The sequence below is a fragment of the Lissotriton vulgaris genome, chromosome 2_1, assembly GCF_964263255.1.
Source record: "Lissotriton vulgaris chromosome 2_1, aLisVul1.2, whole genome shotgun sequence".
Taxonomy (NCBI): Eukaryota; Metazoa; Chordata; class Amphibia; order Caudata; family Salamandridae; genus Lissotriton; species Lissotriton vulgaris.
In genome coordinates, this window is record NC_141687.1 from 1,836,350,893 (window position 1) to 1,836,371,135 (window position 20,243).

General features: G+C 47.3%; 1 protein-coding gene across 2 annotated transcripts in view; it reads right to left on the bottom strand.

Annotated features, from left to right (window-relative positions):
• Positions 1-20,243, bottom strand: part of MEGF11 (multiple EGF like domains 11) — a 1,355,792-nt gene that overhangs the window by 838,400 nt on the left and 497,149 nt on the right. The window lies entirely within an intron of this gene.

Consider the following 20,243-nt stretch of genomic DNA (forward strand, 5'->3'; position numbering starts at 1 on the left):
TTCCTGTTTGCGGACGGTTTTTCTTTTGATTCATGTAGCCCTACGTTCTCCCAGAATATTGGACAAATATGGCATCTCATGAGAGATTTCAATTAGCCACTTGGGGAACAGGTGATACAAAGAATGAACAGTGGAGGGAAAGGGGCACACACAGTATGTTTCTTCCCCACATGCACAGCCATAATGTCACCAACTATCTTCGCCATATTTATCATGGAACATAGTTAACACACTGTTGATACACACACATTGGCAGAGCAAGCACCACGGTGACATACAAAGGCTGTAGTGTAGTTCCTAGTTTCCCACTAGGCCCTGCGCATTGGAATAACATAAACAGTAGTATCGACGTGGAACTGCGGATATTCCAGGCCTCCACTCACTATGCTAAACTTAATTGGGTTGTGTTACCAACTAGCTCAGAGGTCACTGGAAACTTTCTTCTCTGCATAGGAAGTGATCAGCTTCCTTGGCACAGACAAGAAGGGATTCAGCTTTCCAACAACCGTGCAACATGACAACTTTGCTCCTCAGATCAAGAGTCAATCTCTAGGGTCGTGTGAAACAATAGACATGTATTTCACTCAGTCAGGTTAGTGCAGTTTACTTTCACGAGATGTAGAGAATAGAGAGACGGGCGTTTGTCAATAAAGGGTTAACATTTATTGAACAGTCTTTCTTCTCGTACAAGAGAAATGTATTGCCACAATTGCAAGACTTGTTATGATAAAAAGTACGTACAGTAAGATAAGTATTGCGAAATAGAACTGTAAAAGCATTGATATGGTTTCTTAGCCATACAATGGTTTAAAAGTAATAAAACATATATACAGTCATATATACATTAGGCTAACATACTCAACTGGTGCTTCTAACTAAGCCTACCCCAGTGTGCCTGACCTAAGCCTAACACGTGGAAGGGGAGTAAGTAAGTAGCTTTAAGTTAAGTTGGTTTTGCCAAGGTTTGTTTCAAGAATTCTCGTCTAAGGGTTTAGTCAACACCATACCTCTGAATAGAATGATGGAGGATTGGTATCTCCTTCAGGGGTCACTCTCGATATCCCAGTCACCCGCAAGGGTAGACCGGAAACGCCGGAGCTGGATTTCTCTGCACGAGAAAGGCAGCGGCTCTTCTTCAGCGCGTCGAGGAAGGAGGGGGGACAGCGTCCGCGGGCAGCTGGAATCTGCTGGATGTCTTCGCAGAGGGACGGCTGTTCAGCTCCTAAGCGTACTGCACCATCGTTCGCGCTTTAGCAGCGATAATGGTATCAGTAGCTTCACCACCAAGGGGACAGCAGGCTGCAGCGACAGGGTGCTAGCTTCACCAACACGGGGTCTTGCAGACAGCTAACAACAGGCAACAAGCAACGAGCTATTGCTTAAGGCAACGTTGGTAATATTTATACCTGACAGGTGCCGGGTTTGACGCAAGTTTGCTGGACATAAGACGTCAATTAAAGATGTCACTAGGAAGTGATAGTTATCAGTTGCTCATTAGAGTTCCATTACTAATCAAAACACAGCAAGCGGGGATTTCCAGGTTTGCTGAGTTTTTATCTTGTTGAAGAACTCGGAGTGTTAATCTAGGAATATCAGATAGTGACTTCTGCTCTGTCATTGCACTAATTGGTCGCAAAGGAAGTGGCAGAGAGTTATGCTGGAATGTGGCTCTGTTCGTGTGAGGCCAGAGATGACTTTTCAGAAAATCGCACTTGAACGGTTATGCCAATATAGGGAATAAATGGATTTATAGCCGAATAGGGGCATAAGGTCACAGTATCGATCAGGAACCTAGATAAACACATAACAAGGCTTCCTGCAAAATGTTGTGAGTAGCCAAGACAAATAACTTATGAATTAAGTTATGAGCTAATAGAACATGTTATTGGACATCTGAAGTGTCTGGGATCCACCCCATGTGCACTCTTTAAGAAGACCAGCAAATGGCATATGTCCTCAAGAAGGAGGGCGTAAATAGCCTGATTCCATTGACACGCTGCACTACACTGTTATCATGCAAAAACAAAACGGCCCAATGATGTTCTGATGTTGAACTGTTCTAGGCCATATCGTACGGATGATGTGTATGGAGTGAAAACAGATTTTGAATTGAAAAGGTTGTACTTTAAATTATATAATATTGGATTTATGGAAGTGTATTTTCTTTACAATGTACCAACAGCTCAAAGGAGGTGGTAACCCGCTTGCAAACAGGAGGGGGTCCCCTTGGGACCTCTTCCACTTTGTAAATGAGCCAAAAAATATTTTATAGGAGAAAACAGTGTTTCCTAGGGCCACTGCCTACTCTTAATAAATTGTTTTAAAAACGTTTCTCTCTATTTTTGTAAAAGCACCTCATATTTATTTAAGGAAAACGTGCTGCATTCAAAAAGCAATCCGAGACATGGTGGCCTTCTGATCTTAGCAGACCACCATCCCTGTGATGGCAGCGAACTGTAATGGATCGCAATTTACAATATACCAAAATAATATTCACGAGGTAGGTTGAATTGAAACCCACTGCGATTTACTATTTTGTGAACTGACCCAATTAGTACATAGATAGGTTTGCATTATATTGTTGGATTGACTAAAATGTGATGCATAAATTGAGACCACTTTCAGCGAATTCAATGTTCATACATCTGGCCCAAAGACCTCCCACCATACACTATAAGGAAACAGCAAGTCTCCTCGGAGTTCCATGACCTAATAAAGGAGCTAATCTGTGACCTTCAATATACTTACAATATACTCCAGGGGTACTATATCCCACATATACGTTTCCATTTTGGGTAGTGGCACGTGACACTGAATGCATTAAGTAATCATGTATATGCTTTGCCTGCTAGACGAATGAGTGACGTACAACCTGTCAGAAAGTGCCCTCTTTCACTTGGTGTCTCGCCCTTGGCAGATCACCTCTCCTTACAGCAGGGGTCTTCAAACTGTGGGGCGCGACCCCCAGGGGGGCTGTGGTGCAAAGGGGGTCGCGCCTTCACAGTTATACTTCTGCCCGGGTCCAAGGGCTACAGCCCCCCTCCTCCCTCATCCTGTGTCTCAGCCCGGCTACTGCTGCAGTGAAACTCGAGCTGCTGGGGGTTCGGCTGGGCAGTGTCTGGAGTCTGATCTCCAGGACACCCCAGTTTTTCACAGGTCTTTAAAGATCATTTGCATATTTACATGGTTTTGTAAACTGGTTAAAGAGGCTTAGTTGTTTTCCTGGTTCCAGTACCCCCTGGGCCCCCACTCTGCCTGTTCCTTACATTTGTTTTTTACAATTACTGTTGTACTGTGAGAATGCATTTAATGAAAAGGAATATAAAGTAGGATTGCCAAAAGAAAAATGCCTGCCTGTTTTGTTTAAAGAGTCTGGAAAGACCTCCACTTGACACTAAATAGACTTTTAGTTTCAAATGTATTTTATTGGATTTTCCAGCAGGCATAAACAAAGACATCACAGCATATTGGAAAGGCAAGAGGCATATACAGCAGGCGGGACAGACAAGCATGTCTTCCCTAAAATTGAGTGGTAAATTTAGACAAATATGCCTAACTGGCAGTGAGACATTGTGGAAGCAAATGACTTGTGGTGCGATAAAATGACATAAGAAAGATAACAACAACCAACAACTCCCATCCAACCCCCCACCCCCGCCAAGTGTGCCTTGTAGTGCCAGAAGGTCCGTCAACAGGCCAGAAAAGCCCAGAGCCCCTATTTGGGGAGTCATTGAGTGTCACAGGTGACATCAGTAAGACGCAAAATCTTAAGGTATTTGGGGCATGTGACTTCATTAAATTCCTTGGACAGAAGGGTCAATAGTGGAAGCCACGTTTTTTGAAAGGTATCGGTGGAGCCGGTGAGTGTTGCCTGTATACGTTCCATCCCGAGTGTAAACCAAAGTTTATGGAGCCACCCCGTGTGTGTAGGGCTAGTTGTGGAACCCCATAGAGATAGTATATGTTGCGTGGCTGCTTGCATGGCGATTCCCATCTGTCGGCCCCTCAATGACTTCATGGGGAAGGTTAATGCATTGGGGAGGCCTAACAAAGCGTATGCAGGGAATCTCGGGATTTCAGTTTTAAAGGTGGAATCAATATCGTCCAAGACCATCTTCCAGTAATCTCCGAGTATCGGACAGTCCCATAAGAGGTGGGTAAGAGTGCCCTTTTCCCCACAACCCCTCCAGCAAAGCTCACTACGCGCCGGGTTCCCTTTGTGTAGGCGAACTGGGGTGAGGTGCCAGTACATAGCCAATTTCACTGCAGCCTCACTAAATAGACTTTTAAATACAAACATATGCATGCATTCTTTATGTGACCTTTCTGTCTTTTTTCTCTTTGTCAGTCATGGATCATTGAGGCAGCCCTAGAACACAATTAAAAGTGATTTCTATTTATATTTGCTGTTCGAAGTATGCACAGGTAAGTGCTGAAAATACAGCTTTAGGTGACCGCTTATTTTTGTATCGATTGGGCAATCAAAATAATCTGCTGGCAACCCTAACCATAGGACTGTAAGTTTGTTGCAGGATCATCACAATATTTATTTCCTCCACCCTCAATCCCCGATTAATGCCGCAATAGTTTAACTTAGTTCTTAAACCCTACACCTCCATCAATAACATGCTGAGTTACTTCAAGTGTCTGGGAATGCACCCTGCATTTAGACAACTCGCTCCTCATTCTCGCCCTTCACTTTCACGCTCACCCTGCACTCACACTGATCACCCTGCACTCACACTGATCACCATGCACTCACACCATTCACCCACTCACCCTGCACTCACAGTGATCACTCTGCACTCACAATGCACGTGCGCTGTTCACCCTATACCTCCCCCTGCAGTCACACAAGTACACTACTCATCCTGCACTTCTGTGACCCTTCACTCACCTGTCCCCCTCACTGCTCAATATGCAACTCACTCAAACAAGCCCATCAGTAATCATACATTCATTTGTCCCATTCTGAACTTGCAGTCGCACCCAAATTCATAAATTCAGACGCCACCTCACTCACCCTGCAGTCACTCCTCTTACCTTACTCTTGCACTGTTGCATCGCTCACCGTGCACTCACATGGGCACTCTTGTCACCCACACAGGTTAATGTGCCTGCTACAAAGAACATGTACCATGCAGATCACAGAACTGAGTGTGAGTAAACTATGGGTAGCGCTATAAAAAAATGAAATGTTTGTCAGAAAGGTGCTATAGAGAGATGAGGTGCATTGTTGGTGAGTGGCAGTGACCAAATTCATGGAGAAGGAGGAAACGGGGGTGGGGCACCAAAAAAGACTGTTGCAACGTGTGCGACCAGTGTTAGGACCAGCCCTGGCTGGGAGTGTTAGTCCCTTATGAATTTCTGGTCTAGTGACTCCCCTTCTGGCTATTATTATTATTTACATTTGTAGTGCGCTACTGTTACCAAAAGATGTCCTGGGGCTAATAACCATCTGCTGCTTGTAGGCAAATGAGAAACACACAGAAGGAGAAGGAGAACCAGCCAAATGGGGTAACCTACAGAGCATAGAGAAAAGTTTTTATATCTTCCTAAAGGATAATAGAGTCTTGGCGGAGCGAAGCAAAGGAAGGTGTAAGTTCCATAACTGCGCGGCCTGCACCAAAACAGCGAGACAAACAACTCATGCCTTCTTGAATTAGGGAACAATAAGCAGAGAGGCACAGGCCGAGGGAAGCATATGGGTTGGACCCATATGCTTGGTGAGGAGAGATGAGAGGATGAGAGAGGACAGCAAGGGAGTGAGAGAATTCGATTGAAGAGGTCCGGGATGAGGAGAAATGTGAATTGCTGAAGAGAAGTGTGGACACGCAAGAAGTGAGTGTGAGCCAAAGGTGAGGGCTTCGGTTAGAACAAAGGGGAGATGTGAAAGTTTAATGGGGGGACTGGAGAGGTGTGAGATTCAAATAGACAAAAATGTGAATGGAGAGACGAGGTGAATGAGAAGTGCTGAGGGGCACGCGAGGTGATGGGACCAGAGAGGCCATGAGATAAATGTGAAAGACTAAGAGATGTGGGCAGTGAAAAGAGAGAATGGCAAGAGGTGATTAAAGGTGAAGCGCCTTGAGACCCTCTGGGTAAGTAGTGCGCTATATAAATACGATGATTGATTGATTGATTGATTGAGAGGTTAAATGGGGAGAGTTCAGAAGTTGTAAAAAGGGGTAAAAGGAAATGGCCTGCAAAGTGAGAGAGGGTTCCGGGGTTAGGAGAGAAGGGACAGGGTGAGAGGAAAGCTGCATGGGTAAACTGCTTAACTCTGCAGAAAACCGCCAGGTTTCTAAGGGTCCCCTGCTTCTCCTGGCCAGGGCCAGTTGAGCTTCTAATGTGTCAGCACATATTCCTGTGGAGTGGAAGGCCCCTCTCAAAGGTTGACTAGAAGTCTTTCTGATGTTAGTTGCTGTATTTTGGTTATAAATGGGTACTGGTGGAGTGAAATCTTTCCTCAGTGTTACCGTGTGTAAAAAATGTCAAAATAATGAAGCAATGCTATCCCAAAATACGCAGCATCACATAACATTACTTACATTTTCTTCCCACACATTTTAGTCAAGCCTGTGCGTAATTTGGTCCTCACCTGCCTCATAATTCTAGTAGCCCTGCCTACAGGTTTAGACATTTTTGACAGGAGTGGGTCCTTACGCCTCAAAATTTTGACAGGGGGGTCTCGGCATCCAAAAGTTTGAAGACCTCTGCCTTACAATATTATGGCCACAGGAGACCGAATTTAAGTACGTGAGATCGCAAAGCGCACTGACTGACTATTTTAGAGATCAGTGTGTGTAAACGGTAGGTCACATTTTCTGCAGGGCAAATTCAGCCTTTCATATTTTCTAGGTCGATAAAACAAGTACCAGAAAGCGGAGTTAATATTTAACACCTATTATTTATTTAAATGTCAATAGAGAATTCAATTTGTATTTTTTTTTGTTTTATACATGTCAGCGGTAAGAAACGATTTCATGTCAGCATATGCCACTATCACGTGACAGTGGCACGCGCCCACAAGTAAACACCGTGCACCCCGGTGACCCCGGGCAGTGATAAATCACACTAATAGTAATGGCTTGTTCTGGCTGATCACAGTGCTTTGGTCGTCGCAGCAGATGATGCAGTGCCCGCGTGACCCCATTGACCGCGCGCTCAACAAATCCCAGGCAATGAATATTAGGCTTGTCCTTTGCTGACTCGGAAGATTTGTGTGACAGGCGGAGCCCTCATCTGCATCTGGTAAACATTTCCAGGTATTGTAGCATTGATTTCCCTCCTTGGCCCCTCTCGAGAAGTCTCGCGGTCCAGGCCGGGCCCTCGCGTCCTGCGGCCGGCCTTCCATCACTCCGTTCCGCCGGACTACCGCCATTTAATTAGCGAGAGCCCCTGACCTCAGGAGCCCTGCTAATTAATTGAATAGTCTTGGAGAAATGTAATGAGCAAATAAATAAAAAGTTCACTTTTTGTCAGGCGAGGATGCCGGAGAAGTTTTAGGCGGAGAGCGAATGCCAAGCACGGATTGTGGAGGATACTAGGCCGACGTGTGCGTCACCAGCTTCAGTGTACGGCAGGCAGCGGTGTACAGCATTACAGGAGACACTACAGCAGCTGCAACGTTTATTACACTCGGGATTAAGAAGCAGTGTGCACGGTGACAGGTTCCTAGTATAGAAGAAGTGCACTACGCTCGATTAAGGATATAAACAGCAGTGACCGTGAACCAATCACAGCAGGATCCGTGCATGACAGGCACTGCAGGGCACACCCCTCGGGATCGGTGTCCCAGGAGCAATGCTGAACTGCACAATTTTTATTTATCATTTAATTCTCATGAGAATTACGGGTTGTGCATATACTACCCGAGGGAGGGTATCTGAACGAAGATTGTACCAGGGGTATGCTCTCACATACAAAAGGCTTAGGAAATACCAACTCCATGAACGGCCTACCCAGCTTCTAAAGTCACGGGGTGAGGGTTGAAAGTGCAGTGCACAGGGCTACAGGGCTGCAGTGCACAGGGCTGCAGCATACATCCATTTTCACAGTTCCCGCAAGACATTTTCTGCTCTTGCTCAAGAGAAGATTACACAGTTTAAGAAAAACTGAAAATATACGTAATAGCTGTCTGGTTTGCAAAGACTTCTTAGGGACATTCGGAACGCTCCTTTTGAGAATGCATTGAACCCACTGCTTCCCATTGGCTTTGTGTTTACTAACTCGCGGTTGTTTGCTTTCTACTTGCTGGCTTTATTTGTTTTAGGCTATCCAATATGTCTTTGTCCCTCTTGTGGATCATATCCTCTTTACTGTATTCTTCCACAGGTGCTTGCTCTCTGTAAACAGGTCCTTAAATTCTGTTCTTATCTTGTCACATTTACTGTGCATTCAAAGCCAGAGGTCACATGTCAGGCTCTGACTTTTGAGGGAGCTTGGTGTTCGCTTTTCTTTCTCTGACTTTGAAGTGATAGGGTTTATGTGACAATCATGTTTGGGTACTGAGGAGGGTGCTGGAGGAAGGCTGTAGAATGTTATTTTTTTCTAGCAGACATAAAACATTAAATGTCTGTTAATGAACTGTGAAAATAAAATAGAATATATCAGATTATCAGAATATATCAGAATTAGGAAAGCACTAATCTAGCACATTTATGGGGGACGTTAGTGTGTTGAACCAAATATTTTAATACAATAAAAAGCAAATCAATACATCAGGTGATGCCATTTCCATACATTATAAATAATTTGTGCACTGTATATTTTTATCAGTAAAACTGTATGCTGTGCAAATGTAATGGCCATTGTAATTGAAAATGTGTTGTCCGTGCAATGCACAACCATACGATGCATACTCCACTCTACACCCCTCCACTCTACAACACTCTACTCCAGGACTCTCTACAACACTCTACTCCCCTCTACGCCACTCTGCCCTCTGCTAGTCCATGCCACTCAACACCACTCCACAACACTCTACACAACTCCACGACACTCCACTCCACCCTACTTTGCACCATGCCACTCCACTCTACGCCACTCCACACTATGCACTCTATGGCACTTCACTCTAGGCCAATCTACTCCACTCTATGCCACTTCTCTCTACACCACTCAACTCTACGGCACTCCATTCTATGACACTCCACTTCATTTCACTGAGCTCCACTCTGCGCCACTTCACACCACTCCATCCTATTACACTTCACTCTATGACACTCTGCTCTACCACACTCCATGCCACTTTACTCCACTCTACTCTATGCCACTACTCTCTACGACACTCAACTCTACAACACTCCATTCTATGACGCTCTACGCCATTTCACTCGGCTCGACTGAGCGCCACTTTACACCACTCCATCCAAAGTGGCGTAATGGGTTATAGAGTGTTGTGGAGTGTTGTGGAGTGGAGGGGTGTAGAGTGGAGTATGCATGGTATGGTTGTGTACTGCCACAGACAACACATTTAGGGAGATTTGGGGTCTGGGCGTGGAGGATGACAAGCACTGTTCCAACCATTCAGGTAAACTTGGCTATGCATGAAGGGCAATCTAAATCCTCACCGACATTGGTTCTAGGGGTTAACTTAGTGTGGAGCCCAGAGACCCTTGGTCTAATCCTGGCTTCCTCCTTTGAGCAAACTACCTCATCCCAGGCGAATTACTTGATCGCGTGTGCCATTCCATTATCCCAACAAACATAGAGGCTCCTATATGGGCCCAACTCCAGGTTAAAGTGCTGCATAAACAAAGTGGCATTTACATGCGGACAAGGAGTGATGAGGAACATGAGGCTGACCTGAGGCTACTGCAGCCCCTCCTTCCCAGGAGGCCCTGCGCCGGATCACTAATGCAGTATGTGAAGGGACTGAAGTGCACCATCCTTCATCAGCATGGAGCTCGATGGCATTTCCTCAGAAGTCCTTCTCGCTCAAGTAATTGCCCAGGGGGGCATTTAAAGCCATTTCAGACCCGTGTATAGAAATGCAGCTTGTAGCAGTTTGAAAAATATGTTTTCACGTTTCTGATTTATCACTAATGGGCTACCACCTACTTTACGCTCCTTTCACCCAACCAGCACAAGCCCCCACCCTTGCAGCAGCCACCCGCGCTGCTGGATATGTCAAATGGATAAAAAGGGCAGTTTATTCGAAATAACCATGTTGGAAGTTCAGAAATGTTCTGCGTTAATGTCAGGGCTAGTGCAAAAAAGAGAAACGGCCTATAAATGTGTTCAATGTGACCATAGTCCCTCTGCAGCCTTCAACAGGGGAACCAGCACCAGAATTAGGACTGTACAGCGGGTGCTCCTCAGTCAGAGGGTGCATATCAGACCTTGTGCAGAATACCAGTGACAAATAAAACAATAACCAGTTAGAGGACTGACACTGGGACAAAAAATTAGATTTTTCATACACACGTATTTTTGGTAAAATGAGCCCGGAAGCCATAGTCACTCAAGCCGCTGTGTGATGACCATGACCGAATCTATGCAGATGAGTATACATGCGTTATTCTGACGTATGGCCTATTTTCATATATGCACATAGACATACATGATGTCTACACACATACTTGGTTAGAGGTTATCAAGCCATCTTAGAAGGTACTGAACTGTAGCCGAGTAAGGTGTGCCAAGTCATTGTAAGTCGCACCATGTAAATCACACACATGATGGCATGTAAATATATGTATGACATATCACATTTCATAATTTTTGACATATCTATTTCAGTTTAGTAGATCAGACTCTATTAAACTATGTATAAATGATGGGCCGGACCAAAAAGCTGATCTGAATTTTGTGACAGCAAAATTGTTTTTTGCTAAGAAAAAAATCTAATTTTACGAGGCGTTCGGACCCCATACTGATGTGGCATTTAGAAGGGGTGGGTCGTAGGTGTTCTTTTCAAATACTGAATCAGTGTAAGATATACCAAGGTTTTGCAAACGAAATCAGCCTCACAACATTGAAAAATGACCCACCCATGAGTTGGAGTGGTAAGCCATTCGCAAAAGGGAAGGGGTCGCCTTGAGGTCCTCTCGTCTTTGAGAATGAAGAAAAGGAGTGTTGGGGACTGTTAAAAAAGGGGTATTTGAATTTGGCATAGTTTGCTTTAGCAACACTTCAGCAAAAGTATGCGTAATTACACAAAATACTACAAATCTGTTATTTTATGCTATTCTTTAGCATGAAATGCACTCTTGTCTCAAATAAAGATGTGAGGACACACATTACGCTAAAAAAGGGCAAAAAACAAAAGTACCACAAACAGCACCTGCTCACGTCCTGCGGTTCCTGTGCGTTCACAATAAATTTTGGCCACAAATGGCACATTTGCGGTAACTTTTTACCATGAACGGTGCAAAATTAGGCGAAGTGGCGTAATAGTGTCATTTCTGGCATTTCATTTAAAAAAAAGTTTCTTAAAGGTTTGCAAAGTGCAGTACACGTATAATCCAAGCTGTGACCATACTTTCAAAACGTACATCTGAATTCACATAACATATTCACTGAAACGATGCGCTCTCTATTCCGCACTGAGCGAGATAGTATCTAAAAACAAAGAACAGTCTATTCAAACTGTGAGCCTGGTCTCATAAGTCGAGTGAGAGCATGTTATTATGTGGGTGCCTTTTGGGTGACTGTTGGTGTATGACTAGCACAGTGTTACCGTGCCTAGGTGTGTAGTGGCCCATTAGGCTCTGCAAACCGGTCCAAGCTACGATGGCCTGGCAACAGTGATTGTGCCTACAGTGGACACGTGCCATCCTCCGGGTCGATCTGGAGTGTGTGAAAGGGATAGTCCCATGATGTAGCCAGGGGGTGCTTTTTTAGGCCCCCCCCCATGAAGAGCCACTGATTCCGCTGTAGCCCAGTGTGTCACCATCATCAGCCTGGATGTGTCACTGCCTTCCATCTCATGATCGTCCATCTAGCCGGCATCATTGCCAGGTCAATAAAGCATAACTTGGCCCCTCCCGCCCTTCCACGGCCATGGAGTCCCAGTAGGCAGGTACCTTGCCCATTCAGATCTGACCTCCCAGTAATTCTATGGAGTGATGCACAAATCGCCTCAATGAAATGTTGCGAAGTAGTAATTTCTGACCTTTCATATAAAACGTGGAATGTGACATTCCCAAAATGATGTCAGTAATTAAAATTTTGCCCAGGCTCCAACATTCCAAAAAAAGACTTGTTTTTTTCTTTAAAACACAGCACTTTTCAATTAAGCAAAATAGACTGAATCATCTCTTTGAGGGCTACCAGTTGGTGAGAGTCATAATTTGTGGCCTACCTCATTCCCATTCATGAGGTTGGCTGGATTACAACCTACTTTAATTCATCATTTTATGAGCTAACATATTAGTAAGTAAGTCACTCCTATCTATTTGAGCTCAGGCCATGAATGGACACCAATCCTTGCCTAATCCAATGATGGATCCATGCCCTTATCTTCTCTGCTGAGGAATAATTACATGTACACGATGCACCGAAGGCTTTTGACGGTCCCAAACGTCTGGGTATGTACTGGGGTGTATTATGGAAAGTGCCACAGGCGTTCAATGGCCATGTGCACACCCTATGCACGCCCCTGGGGCACTTTGGTATTACAAAAAAAGTCTGCAGACCCTTTCTGTAATACATATAGCGCGAGTGCATATATAGCACCAGCGCGATCACCAGAGGATGTTCCCTCATTTGCATGGGGAATGCGTTTGCCTCTGTTCCTGCACCGTATTATAGACCCGGGCGCAGAGGCAAAGAAGCTGTCAGGATGCTCACTGACAGTGCGCCCCCTAAATGGTGGCATACTGTCAGTGCGCCCCCTAATAGCAGCCCTCTTGGAGGGGGGACGAGGATGCAATGGACCCCCCCAAGACATCCCCTTCCATGTAGGAGTAGTCACTCACTGCACCCACCTGCAAGGGGATCTCTAACCCCCCTTAAAAGTGCATGAATGTGCTGCCCCCAGGGTATTATGAGTTTGCGAATGCGGTGGGGGCAGCGCATCTAATGTAATATGGCGCACTCTCCTTGTGAGCACCGGGCGTACCTTTACAAAAGGTGCACCTGGCGTTAACAAGCCAAATGCGCCACATTGCACAGTACATAACACACTGCATGTCCCACTAGGACTGTCTGCATCAATTGAGGCTCAGGCAAGGCTGCTTCGGAGTGCTGTGAGACAATGCAAGCGTACACAAATGCTACAATAAAATAGATTCAGACAGCCACATTAAAGAGAGGTCAAACACTGAGAGGTAACCTGAGGGCACTCAACACCCAGCTCGTTTCAGGGTCCTCAATGCTACAGTCCCATTGAGGGTTGTCATATTTTTCTCCAGATCCTTTTGGCTCCAGGGGGCACTCAGCAGATTCAAAGGAATCTGCACTCCTTGGGGTAACCGAGCGACTCCGTCACGGTATCGATGGCGGTGAGACCTTTGCGCTTATTCTTCTTGATTAAAGCGCTGCTTTCGATACCGTGTCCCATTCCATCCTATTAGAGTCTCTCTGTTCCCTTGGTGTTGTTGGACCAGCGCTTGCCTGGGTGGCCTCATTTCTCAATGAGCGCACCTTTCAGGTTTTCTCAAACAAAGCTGAATCTGCGATTCATTCCTCTGCCTACGGCGTCCCTCAAGGGTCTATATTGAGCCCTCTGTTGTTCAATATTTACATCAGACCACTTGCTTTTATCGTAGAGGACGCCGGTTTGTCTATATACTCATATGCAGACGACACGCAGATTGTGTTCTCTTTGTCTAGCAGCAGGGTTCAGGACACTTCTGCCCTTAAAATCGGCCTTTCTCGTGTTGCAGCTTGGATGCAAACGCATCTGTTAAAGCTCAACGGAGATAAGACCGAGGTGATCATACTAGGCAAACAAAAAGATCTATGGGGTTCAAGACACTGGCCCAGTGATATGGGTCCACTGCCTACCCCCGTGCCTGTTGCTCGTAACCTCGGTGTCCTGATCGACGACAAACTCTCGATGAGGCAGCAGGCAACGAAGGTCGCTGCAACCTGTTTTAACACTCTTCGATGGTTGCAGAAGATCATATGGATGTTGCCTGAGTCCACTCGTAGAACTGTCGTACAGGCCCTTGTGATGTCCCGTATCGACTACGGTAATGTGCTTTATCTAGGAGCAGATAAAGCCACAATCAATAAACTCCAGGTTGTACAGAACTCAGCTGCTTGCCTGCTGCGCAATGTTCCACGGAGAACGTCTGCAATGCAAGCTCTACGCGACCTTCATTGGTTAAAAATTTCGGACCGTGTTGCCTTCAAAAATCTGTGCCTCCTATTCAAGATTCGTCAAGGTTCTGCTCCTACCTACTTGCATAATCTTGCCCAGCCATATCAGCCTGGCCGCCTTCTGAGGTCATCCAATAGTGGCAATCTTGTGATTCCTAGAATCCGACTGGCAAAAATGGGAGGCCGTTCATTTGCATATCTAGGACCCAAGATGTGGAATGCTCTCCCGTTGGCGCTAAAAACAGAAACGAGTCTTCTTGCTTTCCGCAAAAAACTGAAAACTTTTCTGTTCTAAATTTGTCGGTCTTGTGTCTTCCCTCTTTGCAGTTGCTTGTTTTCTTCTCTAGTCTGTCCCCGGCGCCGGGAAACCCACTGCAGGTAGCTGTGCGCAATACAAGTTCAATAAAATAAAATAAAAAAAATAAAATAAAGGAGGTGCTGCTGGGTCTAATTACAGACCGAGGACGCTGGATACTGGAACTGCAGGGGTAAGACAGGGTTCTGTATCCCCATGAAACTCTAGTGGTAGGTGAGACAGAGCAGTCGAAACAAACCATACTATTTATTGGTGGTTTGAAGATTGATACCAGACAAAATAGCACACACATTTCACTCAAGATGGTGAAAATGATAGTTTAGTCAGACATGTTAACTTCCACAAAGGAATGTCTTCTCGACTAAATTCGTAAAGTGGATGGGCAGGCTCTAAAAGCTGCATACTGGCACTATGTTTACTACTCCCAATATAAAGAGGGTAATTTGGGCCACTTGACTAAAAGGCTCATTGAGATCAAACCAGCTCAGCCATTTGATCATTGTTTTGACACTGGTACTCCTCCCCTTGCCGAAAGTCTTTATTTAAGGTTCAGGTATGTCTGCCTGCCTCTGACAACGTTCAGCAGCAGCTGGAATAAAAATCAGGTTCCCACAGAATGCCCAGTTTGTGGATTGGACCCAGAGTCATTGGATCACATTATAATCGTATGTCCTGGTTACCAAAACTTACGTCAAAAGTGGCTGCGGCCAATGTGTTTTAACCTGGAGATCACACAGTACCAACAGGCCCAAAGAATACTGAGAAAAGATACGTCAGCACCTGTTGTGTTCTCAGTAAGTCGATTTCTCCTTAATGTCTGGTGCAGGCGCGAAAAGCTTTTACGGTAAATTTTCATAATGAGGCATTTTCAGGTGTCTAGAGCTCTTAGTTGAAGGAAGTAGTTACACTTGTGGGACCTACTGGGGAGATTGTAAATTATATTTTAAAGTTCACATTTGAATTCTCTTTTGAAATTTAAATTGTCCTGTGATGCACTTTAATATATGTGATGTGCAAATGAATGTAATGTATTTTGGTGTACTTTGATGGTATGTTCCACCGAAAAAAGTACTTTGATTAGAAAAAAACACATTATAATACAGCTCAAATAAACAACCACTAAGCAATGTACAAGGGTCTACCCTAAACTATTCCAGGGATACAATAAAACATGTTTGAGACAAAGATGTAGGGGTGGAGTAGGGGGCTGCTCCGTATACAGCTTTTAACTCGTCCTTGCAGATTGCAATGGCCAGAGCCTGGCCACCTCACATCTACCTGCATTTAGGAAAGGGTCTGATGCTTTTGAGACGGGTTTCACTTTGCGCTGGCTGTGGTTTGCTCTGGAATTGGTCTGTATGATTCAATCCTTCCCACATTCTATACTGCGAGTTGCAGAAAAACATGCACTAAAGTGTGTAGTTTGAAATACAAAAAAAAGCTAGCTGTAGGGGGCACAGCAAAAGTAAAGGACAGCAGCACGACATCTAGTCCAAAAATGAGGAGTCAAACACTTAATTTAAAGCCCAGAAAAGTCACCGAGCTCTGTTCAGGGTTCCACCACCCTCGAATCCTCCATAGAGCAATAGAGACTTCCCCACGGCTGTTTCCTGAGCAATATGCAGAGTTATGCAGCCCTTTCCAAGATTTCACGGTCACTGAGCTCCGAAGTGGCAGTCATTCCCCAAATCCACGATCCTTCACTTCCAGGTTCCTGTTCAAGACTCGAGGAACCACTGTGCTCCCTCGTGAGTTATAAAGCCCTTGCCAAGACCATGGGATGCAGTGTGCTCACTCCAGACATACAGAACTTTTCCAAGACTGAATGGCCAATTGTGCTGCATCTGATGTTACACAGCCCTTCCAACCCTCAACGTCCCCATGTGCTCCTTCTCGAGCTTCAGTGCTCATTAGAAGACCCCACAAGCCCTCTCACTCTCTTTAAGGTTGCAGGGTCCTTTCCAAGATTCAAGGGTGGCTGAGCCCTTGAGTTCTCTCTATTTCCAAAGTCCTTGTTCCCTCACCTCTGACATTACAGATCACATTTTCAATATTATATGCACATTTGAGTTTGCTCAGTAGATACAGCTCCCTTTCAAGATTCTATCTCAAGGGCTCATGACCTTCTCACCCTCTTTGGCTTTTCTAGGCAATTTTCAAGTCTCTAGGAGGGCCACACTCCCCTTGGAGTTACTGATCCCTCTTTAAGACACCAGACCCATCTTACTCCCTCTGGACTTACAGAGCTTATTCCAAAACTCTGAATCGTGCTCCCTTTGAAGTCACATAGTCCTCCCCATGACTCCTTAAACCCTCAAACTCTGACTGGAGGTACACAGTTCTTTCCACGCCTGTACTGCGGCCAGGCTCCCTCTTTACTTAGAGTCCTCTCCCAGAGAGAGGACCCCTAGCACACTCTCTGGCTCTTTCCAAGTCCCTAGGGGGATCAAGCTTCCTTTGAATTACGGAGCCCTCTCCAAGACTCCTGGGCACCTACACGCTCACTGGAGTTACAGGGCTCTTTACTAGACTGCACGGGGTCTGGCACCCGCTGTAGTAACTGAGCCCTCTCCAAGAAAGAGGTCTCCTCGCACACCCGCTGGTGTTACAGCGATCTTTCTAAGTCTCTAGAAGGGCAGCACTTCCTCTAGAGTTATAGAGCCCCCTCTGAGGCTCGAGGACCCCTCGCTATACCTCTGGAGCTACAGAGCCCCCTCTGGGCCTCGAGGACCCCTCGTGCTACTTCTGGAGTAAACAGAGCCCACTCTGTGACTGGAGGACGCCTTGCACTTCCTCTGGAGTTACAGAGCCCCCACTGAGCCTCGAGGACCACTCGCACTCCCTCTGGAGTTACAGAGCCCCCTCTGAGCCTCGAGGACCCCTCGCTCTACCTCTGGAGCTACAGAGCCCCCTCTGAGCCTCGAGGACCCCTCGCTCTACCTCTGGAGTTACAGAGCCCCCTCTGAGCCTCGGGAACCCCTCGCTCTACCTCTGGAGTTACAGAGCCCCCTCTGAGCCTCGAGGACCCCTCGCTCTACCTCTGGAGTTACAGAGCCCCCTCTGAGCCTCGAGGACCCCTCACTCTACCTCTGGAGTTACAGAGCCCCCTCTGAGCCTCGGGAACCCCTTGCACTCCCTCTGGAGTTACAGAGCCCCCTCTGAGCCTCTGGAACCCCTTGCACTCCCTCTGGAGTTACAGAGTCCTCTCTGAGCCTCTGGAACCCCTCGCACTCCCTCTGGAGTTATAGAGCCCCCTCTGAGCCTCGCGGACCCCTCACACTCCCTCTGGAGTTACAGAACCCCCTCCGAGCTTCGAGGACCCCTCGCTCTACCTCTGGAGTTACAGGGCCCCTCTGAGACTGGAGGACTCCTCCAAATACCTCTGGAGTTACAGGGCCCCCTCTAAGACTAGAGTACCCCTCGTACCCCTCGAGTACCTGGAGTTATAGAGCCCCCTCTGAGGCTCGAGGACCCCTTGCACGCCCTCTGGAGTTACAGAGCCCCCTCTGAGGCTCGAGGACCCCTCACACGCCCTCTGGAGTTACAGAGCCCCCTCTGAGCCTCGAGGACCCCTTGCACTCCATCTGGAGTTACAGAGCCCCCTCTGAGCCTCGAGGACCCCTCGAACTCCCTCTGGAGTTACAGACTCCCACTGGAGTTACAGAGCCCCCTCTGAGCCTCGAGGACCCCTCACACTCCCTCTGGAGTTACAGAGCCCCCTCTGAGCCTCGAGGACCCCTCGCAGTCCCTCTAGAGCTACAGAGCCCCCTCTGAGCCTCGAGGACCCCTCACACTCCCTCTGGAGTTACAGAGCCCCCCTCTGAGCCTCGAGGACCCCTCGCAGTCCCTCTAGAGCTACAGAGCCCCCTCTGAGCCTCGAGGACCCCTCACACTCCCTCTGGAGTTACAGAGCCCCCTCTGAGCCTCGAGGACCCCTTGCAGTCCCTCTAGAGCTACAGAGCCCCTCTGAGCCTCGAGGACCCCTCACACTCCCTCTGGAGTTACAGAGCCCCCTCTGAGCCTCGAGGACCCCTCGCACTCCCTCTAGAGCTACAGAGCCCTCTCTGAGCCTCGAGGACCCCTCGCTCTACCTCTGGAGCTACAGAGCCCCCTCTGAGCCTCGAGGACCCCTCGCAGTCCCTCTAGAGCTACAGAGCCCCCTCTGAGCCTCGAGGACCCCTCACACTCCCTCTGGAGTTACAGAGCCCCCTCTGAGCCCCGAGGACCCCTCGCACTCCCTCTAGAGCTACAGAGCCCTCTCTGAGCCTCGAGGACCCCTCGCTCTACCTCTGGAGTTACCGAGCCCCTCTGAGACTGGAGGACCCCTCGCATTCCCTCTGGAGTTACAGAGCCCCCTCTGAGACTTGAGGACCCTTCGCACTTCCTCTGGAGTTACAGAGCCCCTCTGAGCCTCGAGGATCCTTCACACACTTCCCGGGACTCGAGGGTTCTTTCCAGGGTCGGATTGGTTAGGGGGGTACACGGGAAATGGGCGATGGGCTGGTATCTGAGTCGCATCTGTGGGACGATTTGTTGCCCTGCATGGTGGCAGATTTGGGCTGTGTCGGTGCTGTTCAGATGCTGCCAATGGGCCAGTGGGGGCCTGAGCGGCATTTCCAGAGGCAGATGTCCCTTTTACCAACAGGGTGGAGGTGTCATTCACAGTCTCTCGCTGAGCGGCTTATTAATGTATGCAGCTTGAACAGGGGCATGGGGGCCTGAGCAGATGTGGCCTCACTTCAGGTGTGGTTTATCATTGTGAATCAATCTGTGCACAAGGAGTCCTGAAAATATTTGATTTTTTTTATCTCACTGAACTTAAGAAAGCATGCCACTTTTAAAGAACCCCTCTCCTTCATTTCATAATACTTAAAACACTACAAAAACTTGCAATCCGCAAATGTGGACCACTGTTTTTTAAGGTGCGAGGGCATAATTTTGATCCCAATTCAGCCATGGCTTTTTCCAGGTCTTTAGAGTGGTAGCATTCCCTCTCGAGTTACCAATCCCTCTCCAAGACTCAAGGTCTCCTCCCCGACTCTCTGGAGGCATGCGTTCCCTCTGGGTTTACAGATCCCTCTCCAAGACTTCAGGGCCTCACAAACTCACTCTGGGCTACAGAGCTGACCCCAAGGCCATAGGCAGGGCTCGAGTCGGGGTACCACGCGGGTGGACGGCGTGTCCCCACTTATTTACCAGGGGGACATCATCCCCCCTCCCAAACAGTTGGACTTCACTCTTCGGACTCTCTGGAACAAGGAGCTCGGCACCTTTCGTGACGTCACTTCCTGTCGTGATGTCACTTCTGGTGACAGCATCCCCCCACTTCCTTTGCCCTGGCCATAGGACTCTTGACCTCTAGGGTTACAAAAGGGAGTCAGAAAACACCTTGAGGCTTCGAAAACCTCTAAGTCCCCCTAAATTACAAGGCCATGTTCCAGGGCTCAGTGACCCTGGGTCTGCTCATTGTGTCTGGGCTGGGTCCCCCTAATTGGTGTCTGATTACACTGAGAAGGCTCAGGGCAGGAGAGGCACTCTGTCAAGCCAGCTGTCATGGCCGCCCTCTTGCCTTCACTCGAGAGGGGCGCCTTATTTACAGGTTTCAAGGCCTGCGCCCTGGAGAGGCTGCCGAGCCCTAATGAGACCCATCCCT